The sequence below is a fragment of the Solanum pennellii genome, chromosome 10 (assembly GCF_001406875.1).
Source record: "Solanum pennellii chromosome 10, SPENNV200".
Taxonomy (NCBI): Eukaryota; Viridiplantae; Streptophyta; class Magnoliopsida; order Solanales; family Solanaceae; genus Solanum; species Solanum pennellii.
The window spans coordinates 47,950,811-47,958,848 of NC_028646.1; the positions used below are offsets into that span (position 1 = coordinate 47,950,811).

The 8,038-nt window shown below is 35.3% G+C and overlaps 1 long non-coding RNA gene across 1 annotated transcript; it reads left to right on the top strand.

Moving 5' to 3' along the window:
* Positions 1 to 304: 304 nt before the first annotated feature.
* On the top strand, positions 305 to 2,475 carry LOC107001997. Its single transcript, XR_001454490.2, has 2 exons — positions 305 to 469; positions 2,264 to 2,475. It is a non-coding gene; the product is annotated as an uncharacterized LOC107001997 (long non-coding RNA).
* Positions 2,476 to 8,038: the final 5,563 nt, after the last annotated feature.

Here is an 8,038-nt window from a genome sequence, read left to right on the forward strand (position 1 = left end):
TTGTGTATTCTTTATAAGGAAACTTAATAATAAAATAAAATTTTATTATTGGTGAAAATTGTTAAAAGTATATAATTGAATAAAGTAGTATATATTAGATAATAAATTTTTTTAAAATAGTTTATTACATATAAAAAGAATCACGAATATTAGATATTTAATTAATGAAGTTATATGTAAAATAATATGTTAATTGAAAAGTAATGAAAGTAATAATAAAATATTAAAGAGTAAAATAGGGAGTGAATAGTAGTCACCTCTCTATAAATGGAGTATAAAGAGTAATATGGAGAGGGGTTGGAGAGAACATTCTTTATTTTACTCATCAAATACAGAGGTGCATTTGAGATGGTCTTCGGCATTCATAAAATAGCTTTTGCAGCTGCATCGTTTGTTCTTCCTCCCTCACGCTGTCGCCGTCAGAACTCTCTAGCCTTCATGTTGTCTCCATCAAATGCATCTGAGCCTAGTAAGTATCCTATTTTACTCCAATCTTGTTCTCTCCTCATACATTGTTGGACTTTTCCTGGATCTCTGTTTGTTTCTTAGCATCAAAATACTACATTCTGACTTATGAACAGATTTGTCAAAAGATTGAATTGAAGTTTGATTTATGTGTGGATTCATTAGTATTTATCTAATTAATTTGGTTACCTTTGTGTTCTTGTACTCATTATTGAATGGAGTTTTTCCATTGATTTCGGGCAACTCATATCAGTAATTTAGAAGAGTTTTATCTTTTGGATTCACCTTTGGGTTCAAATAATCCATCTAAAGGAAGAATAAATGAGGGCTTGTCCAACAAAGTACATAAAAGACAACTTTAAGAAGTAGAAAACCATGACAAATATGCCTAATATGTTAAGGAAGGACTTGTAATCTAGTTCCAGATACACTTGGACGGAGTAGTACTTTAGTTAAAAAATGGTAGTATAAGTCAACAGAAGTTTGCTTATCGTGCGCTGAGAGAAAAACCCCTCTTTTTGTCAAATACAATTAGTAGAGTATTCAGGAAATTCATTTGGCTCACAGGCTTAAGCTTATGTTTGCTTCATGTTTTGTTTGAACCAGCTTCTTTTTTTCTCTTGTAACCACTAACCTTGCATCCTCTTAAGTACAAATTATTGATTCACCAAAAAAAAAAAGATAATTAGCTACTGCGGACTGACCGGTTATTACCTTTGCTTCCATAACTGTTTTGTTTGTTATTGCTACTGGTCTTCTTTTCCTTTTTTTTTTTTTTTTGGCATGGCTTCATCGCTATTTATGTATTTCTTTTTATGCTTGATTTTGATATTTTTTACTTGAGCCGAGGGTCTACTCGAAATAGCATCTCTACCTTGTTGGGGGTAAAGTTGTGTACGCACCTCTTTACCTATACTCCACTTGTGTCATTGGCATTTCCAATATCCAAGGGATCCACATTTCTGTTTGTTGGTTGGAACACGTAAACATCCTCTAGCAGTTTAGTCTATGAGTCATGGATGTGTAAGGAGAATACTCATGTGAGAAAAAGAATGTCAAAAGAGGATAAAGAATGTAACAGGTATGTTCTCAAATGTTGCATAGCTGGGAGAATGGAGAAAATTTCTTAAACTGTACCCTAGTGAGGCTTCAACAAGAATTGCAGATGGTGTGGTAAGGCCTAATGATCAAGGGCTGTAGCCAACCTGTAAAAAATCAAAGACTAATATTGTTAATAAAAAAAATCCCACCCATTTTAGGACATTCATAAGTGGACGATCATATGCTCGAACTTTTCACAGTCAAGCTAGACATCAGAATCAGAACAGCCTAGGTGTATTTCTTTAAAAATCTTCTTCAACGATCGACGTAAAGGAATTCACACAACTCTAATCCATATTTCTACAACCTTACAGATCTGGACCAGTGACTAACTTTGCTTAGGACATCTCATTGCTTATTGTTGCTATTGGTATTTTTTTTTGTGTTTCACATGGCTTCTTTATCATTGTGTTTATTTTTCATGTTTTATTTTAGCATTCTTTACTTGAGCTGAGGGTTTGCCTGAAATAACCTATCTACCTTCACAAGATAGGGGTAAGACTATGAAGCACCACCTTTTGTAGACCACACTTGTGGGATTATACTGTGTATGTTTTTGTTTGAAATCCATAAAAGCTACTTTTCTCTAGTATTCCAGCAGTGCTGTAATATTTATTGTAATCGTTATTTTATTTGAAAGAATCTTGCATGTTCTTCTTTTGCAATATTTAATGGGTAATTGTTATGTTTGGTGCAGTTGATCATGGATAAAGGTTGGATGCATGAACCAAAATTCTCTAAAAGATATGTTGAGGGTGCCCAATCTTTCATGAAACTTGTTCAATCCCACTTTGATAATTCCAAAGTTCGATGCCCATGTAAAGATTGTTTGAATTTATTTTTTCAAACACAAGAAGTTGTATGACCACCTATTGATCCAAGGAATTATAAGAAGTTCCGTGTAATGGATATACCAGGGGGAACAATCACAAATGAGAGATAGCAATGAATCAATTTATAGTGAAGATGAAAATGAAGAACATGATAACCATGATGGAATTCACACTATGTTAGAAGAGGCTAGTGGTAGATCATATGTCGATTTTTCAGAGGAGACAACGGGTAATAATGTTTGTGGTAATATGAGTGATAAAGAAGCTAAGAAGTTTGACAAATTGTTGGAAGAATCAAGACATGAATTATACCCCGGATATAAGAAATTCTCAAAGCTTTCGTTTGTTATGAAGTTACTACACTTGAAAGTGTACAATCAATGGAGTAATAAATCATTTTGAAATGTTTTTGGATTTACTAAAATAGGCATTGCCTACTAATGAGACACTTCCTAAGTTATATTATGATGCTAAAAACATGTCGCAACGTTTAGGATTAGGATATATTTCGATCTATGCTTGCAAAAAGGATTGTGTATTGTACTAGGCTGAACATAAAGATAGGCAGGAGTGTCCACATTGTGGTACTTCCAGGTGGAAAATTGATAATGGAAGGAATAAGAAGATTCCCCATAAAGTTATGCAGTATTTTCCATTAAAACCTGGGCTTCAAAGATTGTTCATGTCTAGAGAAACAAGTGTGGACATGAGGTGGCATAAAGAAAAACATCTTGATGAGGAAAATGTGTTAAGATATCCCGCTGATTTAGAAGCATGGAAAGATTTTGACAAAACTCATCAATGGTTTTCAAAAGAACCTCGTAATATTAGACTTCTTCTTGCAAGGGATGGTTTTAATCCATTCGGTAGCATGAACACATCGTATAGCATGTGGCCTGTCATTCTCGTTCCTTTTAATCTTCCTCCTTGGAAATGTTTTAAGGATCAATTTATGATAATGTCATTGCTTATTTGTTGTCCTCAAGCACCAGGAAAAGATATTGATGTTTATTTGCGTTCTTTGATGGATGAGCTAAAAGAGTTATGGAGTGATGGTGTAGACATTTGATGCATCAACTGGAAAGTGCTTCAAGATGCATATTGCTATTTTATGGACCATAAATGACTTTCCAGCTTATGGTCAGTTCTTAAATTACTTACTTTTCTAAATGGCTTACAATTTATATTGTTTATGCATCAGACTATCATATCATATTATACTAAAAGTAGGAAATTCCATAGTTGAAAGTTGAATTACAAAAAACATCCCTAATCATATTTAAAATAACCACTTTGTCCTGATCATTTAACTAATTTATCAAACTTTTCCTATTACAACATTTATGTCTTTTATCTTTTAAACTTCAATCAGTTATATAATCTACTCTTTTTATATTCATTGCAATTTATAAAGTTACCACCCTGTCAAATTTCTTTATCATTTTATTCTTACTCCTATTATGTTAGACTACAGAAAAAGCTATTATTATCGCCCTGTTATTTGTTGAGTTTACCCTAGCATAAGGTAATACTAATTTTTTTTCCTTTGAACAAGTTCAATTTTTGTTCACTACTTAAATTTGGCTTGTGTTTATGAAATAAAGTGTATAGATAATATTTTTTATTTTATTTATTTCACACACTTTATATTTTTAGTTTGCTCTAAAAAGTATCACTCTGGGAGTAGCTGTTGAACCAAATTCGTAAGTATGGAGTATATATTTCATGAGTCTGATTTTGAATCCAACTTTATTGGTTTCATTTAGTGTCATTTTTGTATGCTTTGTGGCCTCTCAATTCTTATTTAGTATGTATATTTATTTTTAAAACATTATTAGTATCATACCTAAAGTTGCAATCTTCGTGAAGAAATAGAATAACTCCCAAGCATGTATCTCATTTTGTTACATGACAGATGAATAATATTACATTACAAATATATGTTGCATTTGAATCTATTTTTTTCAACTAAATGACTGTTCAATTGCTAAATAGAGTATTACATACTTCATTTTAGGAAGTCTATATTAATATATTAGGATGAGACACGTGTCCAGAAATTAATTATATTAAAATTGAGAAGAATCTAAGTCAAAAGTTGAATTACAAAATTATCTCTTGACTATTAATTTATTATCTTAAAATGATTTAAAATAATTTTTTTATTAATATTTATTTTGGTATTCATGAATTTTGACTCTTCGTATTATGATAATAATACTCCTATGTCTAATTAGATTTACAATCCAATACTCATTATTAAATTGTAAGTTATTATTAACAAGAAAACAAAAAAAATCACAATCTTTACAACTTTCACGTACTAATAGTGATGATTTTTCATATTGATAGTTGTTACAAATTTTTTAATAATTAGTCATAATGATTTTTCATTATACATTTAATATATACATTTTTTTTACATATTTTATCCTTAGATTTTAATTCATACATTACATTTAAATGTTATAAATTATTTAATTAATTAAATATTAAATAGTAAATAACAAATCATCATATTGATACGCATAAATTTTATTATCACTAATTCGTCATTGTAAATTTATGTAACTGTTAGGTTGTGGAGCCTGATTAATATATATAACTGTTTATTCTCTATTTATTCTTTGTAACAAAAAATACTCTGATTTATTAATATAAATATACCTCACCGCCGTGGAAGTTTACTCACGGGGTGTTACCACGAAATATTGGGTTTTCTCTCTCTAGATCTCTCATCTCTTTCTCTTGAAAGTTCTTGTGTTCTTCGTTCATCAAGTGTGTGGCGTGAATTCGATCCTAACAACTGGTATCAGAGCTAAGGAGATTCAACACGATCACTAAAGATGGATAGTTCAAAGCTTGGAATCGAGAAGTTTGATGGATCCGATTTCAGTTTCTGGAAGATGCAGATCGAAGATTATCTGTACCAGAAAGATCTTCACGAACCGTTGACCGGGGTGAAGCTGGAATCCATGACAGAGGAGAAGTGGAACCTTAAGGATCGCCAGGCTCTACGGTTGATCCGGTTGACTTTGTCAAGAAACGTGGCGTTCAACATCGTGAAGGAGAAGACTACGTCCGGTCTGTTGAAGGCACTGTCAAACATGTATGAAAAAACATCGGCAATGAACAAGGTATATTTGATGCGTAGATTGTTCAATTTACAGATGTCTGAGAATGGATCCAATTCTGATCATATAAACGAGTTCAATATGATTGTGAGTCAACTCAATTCTGTGGATATTAATTTCGAAGATGAAATTAAGGCGTTGATTTTGATGTCATCTCTGCCCGAGTCTTGGGATACTGTTGTTGCTGTGATTAGCAATTCCCGTGGATCTGAGAAACTGAAGTTTGATGAAATCCGTGATATTGTTCTTAGCGAAAGTATTCGCAAACGAGAAGTGGGAGATTCATCGGGCAGTGCTCTCAGCGTTGATCGAAGGGGGAGAAGTAAGACGAAAGGCCAAAATCAACATGGTCGATCAAAATCAAAGAATCGAGGAAAATCCCTGAACAGATCAAACGTGACTTGTTGGAACTGTGGAGAAAAAGGGCACTTTCGGACGAACTGTACAAAGCCAAAGAAGAAACAGAATCAGAAATATAGAGATGACAATGATTCTGTAAATTCAGCAGAGGACATTGGGGATGCTCTAATCCTTAGTGTGAACAGCCCGGTTGAATCATGGATTTTGGATTCTGGTGCATCTTTCCATTCGTCTCCAAGCAAGGAGTTGTTCCAAAATTTCAAATCTGGAAATTTTGGAAAGGTGTATCTTGCTGACAATAAAGCCTTAGATATTGAAAGAAGGGGGATGTTTGCGTAAAGACCACCTCGGGAAACCAGTGGACATTGGAGGATGTCAGATATATTCCTGGGCTCAAGACAAATCTGATCTCTGTTGGTCAGTTGGATAGCACGGGATATGAAGCAGAGTTTGGGAAAGGTTCGTGGAAGATTGTGAAAGGTGCTATGGTAGTAGCTCGTGGCACCAAATCTGGAACCTTGTACACCACTGCAGGGTGTATTAACATCGCCGCTGTTGCTGAAGGTGCTTCCGTTCATGTCTGTGGCACAACAGACTTGGACACATGAGTGCTAAAGGAATGAAAATGCAGGTTGCAAAAGGAGCATTACAGGGTCTGAAGTCTGTTGCTATGGGTCTTTGCTAGTGCTGTGTTATGGGCAAACAGAAAAGAGTAAGCTTCACAAAGACTCCTAGAGAGCCAAAGAAAGTGCGGTTGGAAATGGTCCATACAGATGTTTGGGGACCATCTCCAGTATCATCACTTGGAGGATCCAGATTCTATGTTCCCTTCATTGATGATTTCAGCAGGAAGGTATGGGTTTCCTTCTTGAAGCATAAGTCAGATGTGTTTGCAACTTTCAAGAAGTGGAAAGCTGAAGTTGAGAATCAGACCGGTTTGAAGGTCAAATGCCTAAGGTCTGACAATGGAGGAGAGTATGACAAATCAGAGTTCAAGGCATTCTGTGCAGCTGAGGGAATCAGATTGATGAGAACAGTTCCTGGTAAGGCAAGGCAGAATGAAATTGCTGAGAGGATGAACAAAACATTGAATGAGCGTGCAAGGAGTATGAGGATACACTGTGGGCTGCCCAAAACATTTTGGGCGGATGCTGTGAGCACAGCTTCATACTTGATCAACAGGGGACCATCAGTTCCTTTAGGGTTCAAGATTCCAGAGGAGGTGTGGACAGGAAAAGAACTCAAGTACTCACACTTGAGGACTTTTGGTTGCACTGCTTATGTTCATGTTGATCCAGAAAAGAGAGATAAGCTTGACGCCAAGTCTGTGAAGTGTTACTTCATAGGCTATGGTTCTGACTTGTTTGGTTACAGGTTTTGGGATGACAAGAACAGAAAGATCCTAAGACATTGTGACGTGACATTTGATGAGTCTGTCCTGTACAAGGACAGAGAGCAGAAGGTTCTAGAGATTACAAAGCAAGTGGGAGTGAGGTTGAGTTGGAGGAGAGTAACCCCAGAGATGTCGAATCAGATACTCAACCAACTCCTACTGAAGAATCTGAAGTGGAGCAAGTTACATCTGAGCAGGTGTTAAGGAGATCATCTAGAACCATCAGGGCACCAGATAGTATTCACCTTCATTACACTATCTATTGCCGGCTGATGAGGGGGGAACCAGAGTCTTTTGATGAGGCCCTACAGGTGGAGGATTCGATCAAGTGGGAGCAAGCCATGGATGATGAGATGAGGTCACTTGAGAAAAATGACACATGGGTGTTGACTGAGTTACCTGCAGGGAAGAGAGCTTTGCTGAACAAGTGGGTGTTCAGAATCAAGACTGAACCAGATGGCAAAAGAAGGTTCAAGGCTCGTTTAGTGGTTAAAGGATATTCACACAAAAAAGGTATTGATTATGCTGAAATATTTTCTCCTGTTGTGAAGTTAACCTCTATTCGAATTCTGTTGAGTATTGTTGCATCGGAGAATTTGCATCTTGAGCAAATGGATATAAAAACATCGTTTTTACATGGAGATCTGGACAAAGAGATCTATATGCAGCAACCGGAAGGATTTGTGGTTCCAGGCAAGGAACACATGGTGTGCAAGCTCACCAGGAGCTTGTATGGACTAAAGCAAGCACCA